The 14807-nt window shown below is 36.1% G+C and overlaps 1 long non-coding RNA gene across 1 annotated transcript; it reads right to left on the reverse strand.

Moving 5' to 3' along the window:
* Positions 1–10092: 10092 nt before the first annotated feature.
* On the reverse strand, positions 10093–13235 carry LOC140937088 (uncharacterized). Its single transcript, XR_012165431.1, has 4 exons — positions 13038–13235; positions 12505–12549; positions 10528–10679; positions 10093–10277 (listed from the first exon to the last, which is right to left on the reverse strand). It is a non-coding gene; the product is annotated as an uncharacterized lncRNA (long non-coding RNA).
* Between the last annotated feature and the right edge of the window lie 1572 nt (positions 13236–14807).

The raw sequence follows: 14807 nt of genomic DNA on the forward strand, positions 1-14807 counted from the left end.
ATTTATTCCCATTAAAATTGACCTTTCACAAAGGAATGAGATTTCGTATAATTCTATAGAATACTTCATGGGAGGAGCGAACATAGGTATTCACGCAAAATAATATAAACAGAAACAAAAAGGTACACTAATTATATGAAATGGCCGGTTTGAATGTTTGTTATCGATCTGTTTGTTTGTTGGTTTTTGCGTTATTTTATTCGCCGTCTGCTGTTGTTTTGTAGGCTCTAGAAAGTTTTTTCTTTTTTTCAGTGACAGTAATAATCCGAAACTATTCTATTCCAAATTCCGATCTGTTGCTCAATTTCTGCGAGAACAAAATCTACTTGATCACATTAACAAAAAATCTCGCTGAATCACATGTGAAAAACATCGTTCGGTTCTCTGATTGGCTACAACTCATATGTATATGAAAATTTGCGACACAGTTTTCCGGCGAGTATATCTTAGTATAGTCTGCTACACAGCCGTTTTTAGTGTCGTAACGCAATGCTCCTCCACACTAACGGCTGCTGAAAACCGAACTACATTCCTTTCCCTTTGTGTTTGTGGTCAAACGAACAAACCAATCACGTACAAGAAATTTGACAATACGTGAACCGCAGGGCGCTAGGAAGCGAGCACGTTTCTCAGTTTTCGACAAATCAATCAATCGTCGCTGAATTTAGACGGGCTCTGTGTTTTCAAGCAACGAAAAGGTTAGTTTGCAAAAAAGTTTGTTTTAAGCGGTCAAGAAAGTTCCAAGTGAAAAAAAGGTTTGATAGGCCTAGAAGACTTTTACCAGGATCGGTTGGTTCTTCATTTAACGTTCATATGTGCTGATATATAATGAAGAATTTAATGTACCGGATGTGCTCATTGTGTTCCTGTGAAGACTAAACTCTCAAAGGTACTGATTCAAAAAGCAATCTTATAAATTATCGATGAGCGATTTCTCGAAACTATACCCGGCAACTTTATGAGCACATCCATGTTGTGCATCGCAATTTGCTCGACTTGCTTGCTGTTGCTGCTTATCTCCTAAATTTTGAATAGGACCCGACTACAACAACACTGTAGTTAATTGCTTGTCTTCACGCTACGATTTTGATTATTCTGTCATTCACACATGGGGCAACGATAAAAGCAAAGCTGCGATTGGAGGAGTCACAGTAACGCAAAGTGGCGCGAACACCTTCTAGAAAATGGGAGCTGAATTATAATTGGCTAATCACGGGAAAGGAATGTAGTTCGGTTTTCAGCAGCCGTTATTGGGGAGGAGCGTTGCGTGACGACACTAAAAACGGCTGTGTAGCAGACTAATCTTAGTATGTATATAATGAATATACGTACAAAACTGTTCAGTGGCCTTTTTAGTACAAAGCAACCGAAAAAAAAAATGTTATTTTGGAAGTCTCAATGCATCGGAGTTAGGACAACTCTACGTAAAATATACTGCTTTATCTTAAATGTCTTGAATCCCCCCCCCCCCCGCCCTATTTTTTTTCTTGAATTTCTTGAAATTTCATTTCGCTTTTTGTTATTCTTAGATTATGAAGCTGAAAACGAACCTAAAGCTCTTGCACTGTTTGATGATTCAGAAGAAGATGGTAAAGGCAACTGATATCGTTTGTATTTTGCCTGTTAATAGTCGTGAGACAGAGAACTACAAGCGGTCCTAAGATCAAGGGTTATTTGTGATTTGGGTCTTCGTTCATTGGCCAGTTAACAATATAAAATTTCGACTGTTTGCGCGGGCCACAATGCCAGCGCTAGACTTCGGATCATTCAGAATGACGCAATAAGGGTGTTACGTTTCATAATCCTAATAACCTTCCGCAATTTTTCAAATATTGGCGAATTTCCCTCGATTAGAATTCTAAAAGACTGTATCCAAGATCGGAGAAAGAAAAATGAAATTATTGTGTAGTGTCCCTCAAATGACGTGGAATTAGGAATTTTTTCGTCGTAAGCTTGGTGACGCAAAGAGAAGTACAAATATTTTGAAACCGTTTTCGTGTATTTTTTTTTTCCAAACCTTGCCAAGCTTAAGGCTCACAACAGTCTAAACTAGTAGAGCACTCAATGATTTAACAGATTATTGCTAGAACATGATTTTGAGACAATTCCCAATTTGAAATTCCATGACATCGATATTCTGTTGCTATTCAAGCGGTGATGTCAACAAACAACAACAACCAAAAAATTAAAATTAAGATCAATGTTAGATATATCCTTTCACTTTATAGCTTTTTCGTACGTGACTTGCAGCCAAAAAGTTATGGGGCATCAAATAAGAAGGGGTTAGAGCTTGAAATGGGTATGAGCCTTCTTAAACTCCCTAATTATGCATTACTTTAGGGGCAACAGCTCTCACAATGGTAACGTCCTTACAAAGTCTCTGTATTGAATTATGTGAATTTCTTTTAACCCTCGGACGTTTAAGGGAAAAGGGTTAGATGTCACCTCGCCTAAGGTTTTTTTTTCTGAGGTTTTTCCTAATTTTCCAAGACGATTAAAGATTAGCACTTGAATTTTTCAGTAGCTGTTCGTTTTAAAATCTCTCTCGAGCATTTTGAGACAAGTTTACTGTTGGTCAGTTACTATGATTACGAGGTAAGACGTCATGAGCACCAGGTGGTCAAGCCATTTTGGAGTGAAAATACATTTTTTTCAACTTCTTTTAATGATAAAAGTAAATCTTGTGGATAAAATGAAGCGAATTGCTTATTTATGTGTTATCCTGATAGATAATAAACGTGTCAAACACAAAAAATTATCAATTAGCGCCGTTTCCAACTGACTTCTAATTCTTGGTAAAATGCAAGATCACGGCTAAGATGGCAACCATGTTTGGTGACATTACAGGCCTCCAGCAGGGCGACCATCGATAAAATATACCTCATCTTGTAGGGCCGGGACGATCAAAGACTTTCTACTGAGCGTAATTTTTTTTTTTTCGAAATACTTCAACATATCCAGAACTATAGGGAGAGGTTCCATTAATCCATCCCCCTTGCACCATGGTGGGATATCACTTTACGTATAAATCCGAGAGTTAAAGGAAACGTAAACTTCAAGAACTGAAACCTTAAATGAACAAGCATTATTTTCATAAAAATGACCGTTTACTATTTTTTTTTTACCTCTACAATGTTTACTTAATTCTATGAAATTATTTATATTTTAGAGTCTTTTTGTTATTTTTTGCCGCCTGCGGCAGATCGATTCCCATTACAATTGACCTTCCACACAGGACTGAGATTTCGTATTTGTAAAATACTTCATGATAGTTTTGCACGTACGGTATTTACGCACGTGTAAGTGACGTATCAGAAATCGAACGAGTGAGCGCAGCGAACGAGTGAGATTTTTGATACAAAAACAAGGATAGAAAGAGCTTTCCATGTAGTATTGCTTTTGCTGTGTACATCTTCTTTTAGTGATCCTGACTTTTATTTCGCTTTTTATTTCTAGATTATGAAACTGAAAACGAAGCTAAAGCTCTGTTTGATGATTCATCAGAAGATGGTAAGGGCAACTGATAATCGTTTGTATTGTGTCAGTTAATAGTTGTGGGATAAAAGACTTCTGTGGGTCCTACAACCACGTATTATTTGTGATTTGGGTCTTCATTGGCCAGTTAACAGTCGCACGGAATTAGTTTCAACCGTTTGCCTAACCCATGAATGTGGAAAACATCGGCTCATTCAGAATGACGCAATAACTGGGCTACAATTCGAAATTCTAATAACCTTGAGCAATTTTTCAGATATTGGTGAGTTTTAGTCGCGACGAATTCTAAAAGACTGTATATAAGATCTGAGAAAGAAAAACGAAATTTTTGTGTTGTGTCCCTCAAATGACGTGAAATGAGGCATTTTTACGTCACAAGCGTAGTGACGGCAATGAGATGTACAAATATTGTGTTGAACAGGGTTAGGCCTGAAGGCCTTGGCGGCGCATCTCATATAACGTAAAATGAATAGGTTTCAAGACGTGGCCGTGCAACTAATGGGACTATGTTTTGGTTTGCACTTGTCCTTAGGCTACTTACAAGTTAAATCGTTTTCATCGACATGCATGTATGTTGGCTATCTTATGATTGTCAACTTGTAAAAATTACTGTTGTGCACCGCAAAGTGCAATGAAGTAAACGTAAAAGAATTCAGAGTCAAATATACTTCTTTTCTTGCACTTCTTCGTGGTCATCATCCTTTGACCTGGATGGCGAAGAAGCGCAGTCGTACATGTAGAAGCATACAAGTTTCTATAACACCCGGCTTAACGCAAGCTGGTTCACACACATCCTGACAAACATAAATCAAGATCGAAACGCCTTAATGGCGTCAGGCCAGAAATAATCACAGCAAACTCAATAGTTATTGTGCTGCTCACATGGGGGCTTGCAGCAATGAGGTATAGAATGGAGATCATTAGCTTGTCATTTTTTTAATTTGTTCATTTAGTTTTCTTTCTTTTTGCACAAGTTTACCCCATTCGACGAATACGTTTCATGACGTCTTTAGTAGCAGAAAATAACACGTCGGTATATAACCTTTTATTTATTATCATTCATAATTTAAAAAAAAACAAAAACAAAAAAAACAACAAATACACCGTTAATTCAGCTAAGTTCTGCGAATGAAACAAACTTAGTCGTGTGCTTTCGTTATTAATTCCTTCAGGTGAACCGGAGGATATTGTGGATGAAGGTAATTTTCTGAAATAGAATTTAAAAAAGTTATCACTCAAACGAGCAAATTATGTGCAAATAATATGTTTTCTGAATTACCTCTATTTATTATTATTATTATTATTATTATTATTATTATTATTATTATTATTACTTGGTTTGTTTGTTTTTTGTTTTTTGTTTTTTTTCTTTTTTGTATATATCCCTTAGAGTGTGCTTAAGATGGTCCATGCAAAGCAGGCGCGAGAAGATAAACTTTACTCAACTAAGTAGCTTTGTGCGTCAAATTGTGTATCGGCCTTTAAATTGATTGAAAATTTAACAGGTCGTTGAACGAACGGTTATTCAAAACAGAACGCACTCCTTAACTTTTTCTATGTTTTTACAAGTACAGGCTGTTTGTATGTATTTATTTATTTAGTCTTTTACAAATGCAAAGGATGGAAAGTAAGTTTTATCCTTTGCATTTGTATTTTGCTCTGTACATTTTATGAATTGAGCACTCCTAGGATAAGTGAAAATGTATATGTGTATATTTTTTTGTTGACTTGATTAGTTTAGTGTTTTATTCACTTTTATCCCTGCTCAGAAGTTTCTGATGTCGTGGTATATAAAACTGGATTATCCAAGAATGATTCAAAAATGAGAGCAAATGGCGAATTTCAGTACACTTGTTAGTCATCCTTTGCTTTCCCCTTTTAGAGGGATAAAACATGGAATTTTGTATTACTTTTGATTTAAAGCTGCAATATTCGTCACATTTGTTGAAACAATTTTCATGTTAAGCCCTCGCCAATTTTGATTCACTTATCACCAATTTGCAAATAAACGCTAATCTCAACAATGCAAAAGGAGAGAAGAAGTACAAACAGGGAAAGTTAGATAAGTTAGTTTAGAAGGCGTGAGATGTAAAAAACCTCACTTTCAGTCTAGTGATCCAACGAAATTTGATGAGTATTGTATTTGGTTGCTGGCTACAAAAAAGAGTGTTTTTTTTTTTTCGCTGAGTTTAACGGGTTAAAACCACGATTAGGGCACTTGTTGGACACAAACTGTGTTAGAGAAGTTCAATGGCCTGCTCTTTTTATGGATATTAGGATAAAATGGACTAAGAACATGCGTTTGAACATGTTTTATTTATCTTATTTATCTATTCATTTTATTATTATTATTATTATTTTTTAATGAAGACAAAGGTTCACTTGATGTTTTAAGGGATGAAATTTACAATAACCATTCCCTTGCGTAAACATCTAAACCAGAAGGTTTTGCTTCCAGATTTGTAGAATATATCCCTAATTACAATCAGAACAGATGAACAATTATTATTATTATTATTATTATTATTATTATTATTATTATTATTATTATTATGTTATACATACATATGGCCTATTTTGGAAAACGAGCATAAATAAATTTACAGCCATCTGTGTGAAAAAAAGAGCCTAAAGGTAGAAGAAAGAAGGATGAGAGAAAAAAAAAGAAAAACAAAAAACAAAACAAAACAAAGGTTACACTCTTAGTTTTTTTTTATATATATATATATTTAGGCTACTTTGGATTTTTTCGATGTTAGCTTTTGGCCGAAAAAACAAACTGTTTAACGAAAGAGGTCTATTTGGCGCTAAAAGTGTTCAAACATCAGGGTAAATATACAAGTTATAAATTTATAACCTCTCTATGTTTCTAAATACAAGACTATATTTCGTTTCTAGATGACACCGTGGGAGATCTGAACATGCAAGGTGTGTAATTGGGCTGTGTATAAAAGAGTTATTCATTTATTTATTATTAATTTTTGTTAATTTCAGGAAGAGTTTTGCTTCTTCGTATTTGACAAATCTATTTAGCAGTCTATGTAAATACGAGAATTCTTGATATGATAGAAAACTTAGAACACCGCATTGGCCTGTAAACTTTACTAATATAAGATAGCTGTTTTGTTATGCAAGAATTTGGCAAAAAGGATTATTTCGAGGGCAACGGAAGAGGGCTCCCCTTCCACCCCTCCCCCTCCCCTCCAAAAAAAAAAAAAAAAAAAAAAGGAAGAAGAAGAAGAAGATACTGTCTTCATATTCATATTATTTTTGTCATTATTCGAACAAAAGATCCACGGCGACGTAGAAGATCTAGAAGACCTCGTGGAAGACGGCAACGAGGAAGACGACGTCGTAGACAACGTGGAAGGCAAAGGAGGCGTGGAAGAGGACGTGGAGGACGTGGAAGACGTCGTAGACGATCTAGGCGACGTAGAAGACGTACACGTAATCGAAAAGGTGGGAGGCGAAGACGATTGAGATCTGGAGGTCGCAGACGAAGGAACAAAAGTGAGTATGGAGGGAAAATATTTTTGGAATGTAAACTAGCTTTCATTCAAACTATAATGGTAAGCCAGGTTCACACGTACAACGCAATTGCAAACGCAAATGCAAATGCACACGCAAGCAAATAAGCAAATACACTGGTCAACTACTGCAACATAAGTGTAAACGCAAAACCGACGCAACAAATGGAAAGGAAAATCATTCACTTGCGCTTGCATTTTCGTCGCACGTGTGAACCAGCCTTTGCATTTTACATATTTACGTACCATTCACTTTCTCTCAGTAAAAAATGAAAATGACGCACAAGAAAAAATGTTTCACTATATAATGCCAGTTCGATTGGCTGATTTCATTTTATAAGTTGTACTCTGAGCAATCTCTGGAGTGTCCCTCGACTAAAACTCGGCCCTGCAATTGGGGATGAAAGTCCCTGGCACATAAGCGATATTCGTTATTTTCTGTAGGGTTCAGGTTGCATGTTTTTTGTTTGTTTGTTTGTTTTGTCTTGTTTTGTTTTGTTTTGTTTTTTTTTAATTTGCTAGATGTCTTTACAGGATTTTGCAAATAAATTATGTAGATGTATATGTAGATGTTTACGGAGTTTGATGCACGTTCACCAACACGTCCGTCCAACTTGGTCAGCTCACGTTACGACACTAATGCTGATAAATTATTACGCTACGTTGGTTTTGTCTTTATTTTTTTTTTCTAGGTAGATCTCACTCACTAAACAGCACAGCAGTTTTACAAGCATTCATAAATTCTTTGTTTCTGGTTGCCAGGCTAAAAATTTTCTCAATGCGTTACAAAACCAGTCTATAAAGGCAAACTAATTTTTCAACAAAACACAACAACGATGCAAAATATAAAGTCTTATTAAAAAACTCTGAATCTTAAACTCGATCACTTCTCTCAATTTCGTTTTCAGGTCCTACAGTCCTCGCCTGGGAAAAGCCACAGTGATCAAGCAAGACTAAAGACCCGGAACATTTCTTAAACGCAAACAAGAATAAATAATTAAGAATCAATTGATTGGTCATGCTAGACATAATTTACAGTAACTGAAGTAAGGCAATAAGGATGAAGTAAAAGAGCAAGGCAATTAAAAAATAGTACATTTTACCAGATTCAAATTCGTCAATTTTTCTACGTTTAAAAGATGAAAATTCAGGGTACAGTATTGTATAGAATAGACGCCGATTTTTTCAGGGAGGAGGGAGAAACCGACTTTGCACCCACGACCCACGACTATTAGTTACTACCGTATCTAGTCCCTCATTGCAAGCGATTCCTTTGATCAGAACTTTCCTTTCAATGTTTTAACATTTGACATAAATCATATATCTAATGGCCTTAAAATTACGCAAGCACTAGAAAAACTAATTGCACAAGTAAGTAAATAAGTATGTAGGTAAGTAAGTAAGTAAAAGCTTTATTTATGTGTCAATGTATTTAGTTTTCACAACTAATTGGGGACACAAGGAAAAGTGTGCTCATTTTACACAACAGTTTTTTTTTAAAGCTGAGATGGCTCACGTGACGTTATTTGCATTTAGTATATACTACAACAGTGGATGGTGTTTTTCGCGCGCTCTGATTGGCTACTCAATCAGTGAATATCGTGCACTATTCACTGATTCACCTTCAGTTCCTCCGAGCGAGCGACGCCAAACTCGCGTAGGTTGCGCGCAAAATGCTTTCCCGGTTTGCTGCCGTAACAAACTAAGAAATTTCACAACTAATCAAGCAAGCTATTTCCGAAATACATGAAGAAGGTGACGAAGTTCGGTTTGGAAGTTTTAACAGGTAAAGCTTTGTCTTTTTGACTTGAATAGTTATCGATAAAACCGGTGAAAAAGTTTTTTGTTTACAAATGCAAATTAAGCTTAAGTTTTGCGTTACTCTATTTAGTTGACTTGTTCATAAATAAGCTTAAAACTAAATTTAATAATCTGTTTTACAGAATTATTTTAAATAAAAACAGAATTAACAACTCCTTTTGAAGAAACTTCCCCGCAAGAGCTAAGCAAACGCCTTCAAAAGTTTTATTTGTAGCTAAGAAAAAGCGACGACCGCGGCCGTTCGGTCATCGCGCGCCAAAACTGTAATCGTTGGCAACAGTAAATGAGTTAAAAATCATCATTTTGTGCTCAATTATCTCACTGCTTTATTTAGTTTATACTAAAACAATTATTCACCTCAGTGTCGGTAGCTAGTAGCGGTTTTACCTTGCCGCTTCGCGGCCTCTGTAAATATCCAATACTAGCCACCTCCACTTCGGTGAATAATTGTTATATATTTTTTAATGAACAAATTGCTACAAAATTACTACGTAGGTGCCTGACGAAGTTTCACGATGCCAACATAGAATACCTCCTCGATTTTCACTAAATAAGTAGAGACCCAAGCTTGCCTTTTTTACTGAGTTTCGGGCAAAATGTCACATGTATTTAGCAGTTATTAAATGAGCCTGAGTAGATGATGTGAGGAATTATGCAGATAGAGATGATTGATTCCGTGATCAGCACAATTCTTTACATAATACGAAAGTGGAATTCAAGAATTTTTTTATCATATATTCAAAACATTTCCAAGTTCTTAACAAACTTACCTTCTCGTAAACTTAATCGTCGAAACTTTGGCCTATGTCCCGGCAAGATATCAGATTCTAAACATATTTTTTTTTTACAGTTACTCCCCAAAAGGTAGATAACATGCGTCCATGTAACCAATATGTTACTCAGTTCTTGAGGAATAGAGGGATGTATACAGTTTTACAGTACATACCTCTTTACGCCCAAAAGTCAAATTTCTGGCCGTTTTGCTTCTATCAGTTACCCCTGTTGAGGGCACCTTCATTGTGGCTTATTGAGACACATTTGACAGTTCATAATACCTGAAAAATAACTTCAGTTGAAGCAAATAAAGGTGCAAACTTTTAGAGCCGTTGTCAAATGACCATTTTTTTTTTGTGCTGGCGTCTGACGCTGCTGCATCATTATATATTAAGAAAGTTACGGAAAAGAAATTGTTTCAATAGAAATGACGACCGTGGTGATTACAGACTCACATGATGATCAAACCAGACACTTTCTTTCAAGTTTAAATGCATTTATTTTTATTTTAATACAGCGATGGACTGTTTCATTGTTTTTTATTAATTTTTAAACTAATTCTATAGCATTATAAGCGACTATATTCGGACATAAGAGTTCGTAAGCTTGTTTGTTTTCTGGACATCTGCCTCGAAACTCGTGGAAACTTATCTGGGTGACCTGTATTTAAAGAGAACAAAAATGAAATCAACAACCGCCACTAATACTTCTGCATAATGATGACTGAGGTGTTATCGTTTATTCTTTCCTCCTTGATGACTTTAAACTAAAAAATACTCACATACTCAAATGGCTTGATGGGAATCAATGAGCTTAACTTTTTTATATACTACGTTTTTTTTTTTAATTATTATTATTATTTTTTGTCTTTTTTTTTCTTACTACTTAATGAACAGTAACAAGGGCTCACTTAGTTGTCGTTGGCATTCTCGTCTCCATAAAAACAACGACGAAGGCAGAGGCGTACGCAGGTTCGTCGCCTTTTTAGTCCCAATCTTCTGGTGAAACATTTTCGTACTACTTTCCTGCAGCGACGGCGAGGGCGACGTCTGCGACCCTTCCCTGAAAGTGACACAGCCATAACTATTAGATGTACAGACATTTTCATCCCGAAGGGAGCGTCAGGTGACTCTCAGCTAACATGAAAATTGTGGGGATAGCGGTATAAGAGGGTGCCTCCCCTACTCAATCACAAAACAAACAGGAAGCAAACTGGAGTACGCTGTTCGAAGGACATTGCTCTTCATGAAAGATACATGTTGGAAGCTGGCTAATAAGAAAATAAAGATTTAGAGGAATTCTTTGCTTTTGAAGCTTCAAAGTCTAAAGTATGATCATGAGTGACAAGGGCACAATCACTTGGAGTACATTTCCGATACATTTCTGACATTAATGATCAAATCCTCCGTATTCTTCGAAGCGTGTAAGTTTTCTTTTTTTTTTAATTATTATTTTTATTTTATTATTATTCTATAGTTTTTTTAGAGTACCCGAAAGAGTTTTGTGCAAGACCCAAGAGGTTCTCCTCCTCCGAAGGACCAAAAATGAGCAGCTACTCAAAGAAACACACACAGTCAAACATTGACTGGAACGAAAGGAACAAAGTCAGTTCGCTAACGAGGAAACAGTTAAGACTGTGCCTGTAGTAGCTCCTTCATCAAGTCAGTGGAGGCAAAGAGGGACAAGTTGTTCGCCTCCTGAGTTATTTTGTACTGGTCATGACTCAGAAATCAAAGGAAGTGATGAAAATGACTCAGAGCGTCAATCCAGTGATTCATAGGACGATTCAGATGGCGATACGCAATCGGACTGCTCTGCCTGTGTTGAGGTAATGTTCCAGACGCAGCGTTCGAAAAACGTCACAGTACAAAAGCAAAGAATACATGTAATTAGTATATACACACTCAGTGATCTTGGTAATTCAAGCAATCTGATTGGTTAGCTATCTCGGACTATGACGTTATATTCACCGCGCTAGGTGGTGAATATAAAGCCGAGCAAAATCGCTGTCGTGAACTGGGTGTTTTGCCAAAGTTTCAAAGTAAAACCTGTTTGAAAATACACGAATATCCAAGTGCTGATGACTTTGAAGGCAAGAAAAGACTTCATGGTGTTTAAACAGCGTGATTTATTGTGAAGTGGTTTACTTTAGCTGACTTTTTGTACGCTCGAAGCTATGTTTACCACTACAGAGGAAAACGAGGTCGCTTTGTCACTGTTTTGTGATTTCGGGATTTTCTCGCAAGACCAATTTTGCCTATAAATAGAGGTTAATTTATGGAGAAGAGAGGAAGGCAAATATTTTCGAAAATTGTACGTGCCAGCAAGTTAACAAGGCAAAGAACTTTGGAGATAAACAACGCTTACCTTGATCGCAGCCGCTGTTGACAGCATTTGCAAGAAGCGACGAAGAAAACTTTCTCATTCACGGTGAGTTGACAGAAACAAATAAAGCTCTAGATACTTTTCTTCTCAGAATTGGGTAGTAATTTAAATTTTGGGCGTTTTCTTTTAAACCGTTGATGCTAAAGCTTACAAAACTCGATACAAAAGGATTAAAACTATCATTTGCCATGTTTGAAGATACTGTAAAGATCTAACTTTTGCGCATCCACTGTTTACGGCTTCGTGTTCACGCATGAATTTTCACCCGTCAATCAAACTAATGGTTTTTTAATGGTTTCCTTTCTGATTCTGTTGAGATCTCTTCGTGTGAATATACTAAAACAATTATTCACCTCAGGCTCAGTTAATATTGTTGAATAATCCCCTCGACTTCGTCTCGGGGATTATTCAACAATATTAACTTCGCCTTCGGCGAATAATTGTTAAATATAAGCCGAAGGGGAAGGGGGATGGGGAGAGATACATGTATTTGGATACTTACCTTTGTAAACTTTGCGTCCTTTACCTATTGGGTCTTCAAAATCTTCTGCAGCCCCAAAATGTAAAAATAAATTTAAATTTAAATAAATCAATGATATTTGTAAAAAATGAGTATACCATTTGATTACCTACATTTGTATCAATATCATGGGTAACGAATTAGGTTCGAAATCATATCGTGGCGTTATGTTTGTCATGGTTCGATCGAGAACTCCACGCTTTCAGTAGTTAAGAGTCGACAAAGTACCTCTTGATGTGCTCTTTCGTTTGTTTAGGTTTTCAAAGTGTCTTTTGATGCCTTGCCATATTCATTCATAAAATTTCAAAACTTCGTCGTTATCTTGGCACTGAGACCTACGAAGGTTGCAATGGCCGTTTTGTAATTTCATACTTGATTCGTCACCCATAGATATTAATAAATAGATAAGAGGAAATATATATACATAAAAGAAATGAAAGAGCGATAACTGAAGTAAGGAAAAAGAAAATGAAGTAATGTCATAAAATAATTTATAGTTGTAAAAACTGTCTCACCAGTGCCCTCAAACTCTTCAACTTCATCTTCTGCGTTGTTCACTTCATTTTCAGACCCAGTCTCGTCATAGTAAGGCCTAGTGCGGCGACGGCGGCGTCTCAGGCAGACACAAACTCGTCGCCGACAACTCTTGATGTTAAAACATTTTCGGAGACCGCGACAACGACGACGACGACCTGGAAGCGAAAATTCCATTAAAATGTGAATGTACCACTAATCTGACAAAAGCATCAGTGGTCAGGAATGTTTTGTAGTTTTCATAAATGTAGACCGTTTTGTAGTATTCGCAAGTACAACTAATTTCACGAAACACCCCTTCGTGTTTTCAAGATTTTGGTATTTTTCACTTATGAGCTCTATAAGATGATAATCATTTATAAACTGTACGTAATGAGATGAGTTGATACCAAGGGTGAGTGGCGCCTCGCAAATTGTTCACCAAATTCGAGAGGAACCTCTGAAGAAATGACATCCATATCTTTCTAGGCACTGAATCCAATCTCCTACGGTCGTCTACGAGGCTCAAATTTAAAGAGGGGTGGGAGAGGATGGGGTAGAAAAGAAGGAATCAAGGTAACAACAACCAAAAATAAAATGCCGTTTATTTTATTTTTTTATTTTTTGTTTTCAGAATTTTTCGGTCTAGACTGACACTCACCTTTCCAAATTGGATCTTCGAGATCTATGGATTTTAAAAATTATAACTCAATAAATCAATATCAAGGTGATGAAAATGTGTTAACACTTTATCTTAAAGTTAAAATAAACAAAAGTGAAGAAAGATTTTCCTGACACAAATTTCGTTCGAGCTTTCTTCAATATTTCTTCAGACTTTTTAGACTTCGTTCTTCAGGTAAAGATAAAGACATGTAAATATTTATTATTGTTACTATTATTATTATTATTATTATTATTATTATTATTATTATTATTATTATTATTATTATTATTATTTTATTTTTTTGGTTTTACTTTTTTTTTAATAAAACACTAGTCGATTATCGCAACCTCGTTCCATATTGTTTCAAAAATGCAACACCACCGAGTGACTAACCGTTTTCTTCTTGCATTTCATCGCTGTCTTCATCTTCCCCGACATCGTCTTCCGCTATTTCAGTGTCCTCTTCATCTTCGACGTCCTCTCCGTCTAAAGTTTAATTTTTTTTTAGGTCAGAACTAGCGTTCAATATCGGTGTTTTTCTAAAATCAAAACTCTCACGCGAGGAGCTCAATCCATGTTGTAAGAGATGGAAAAGCTTTATGTTTTTTTCGTCGTCCATACATTCGTACAGACTTTCCTAGAGGGGCATGAAAGGAGCAAGGGGAGGGGATATCCCGATAGACAAACTCATTTATGGTGCGATAATTTCATTTCAGTTTCCACATTCTAGGTAATCTTGGTGTTTAACGCAACCTGACTGGCTCGCTATCTCGTGCTAATCAACAATATTAACCTCCTAGCGAGTGGATAATGTGTGAGCTTGGTGTTTGTCCAATATAATTTTTGTACAGAACGATCTTTCAAAAGTCGATCAAATCCTTAGGTTGATGTTTTGCCTCATGCATCTTCTTAGACTTAGGGTTAGGGTTTTAAGCTTAGGGTCTGCTCATCGATTATGTAAGAAATTCATGTGAACAAGTCAAAATATACATACCTGTGAGTTCCGGGCTCTGTACGTCTACGTTCATGCAAATGATAAAAAAAAAATTATAATAATAATAATAAAATAAAATAAAAAAAATTGGTCAAGGGGAATCTTGCTCTGAGG

This window comes from Porites lutea, chromosome 1 (assembly GCF_958299795.1).
Source record: "Porites lutea chromosome 1, jaPorLute2.1, whole genome shotgun sequence".
Taxonomy (NCBI): Eukaryota; Metazoa; Cnidaria; class Anthozoa; order Scleractinia; family Poritidae; genus Porites; species Porites lutea.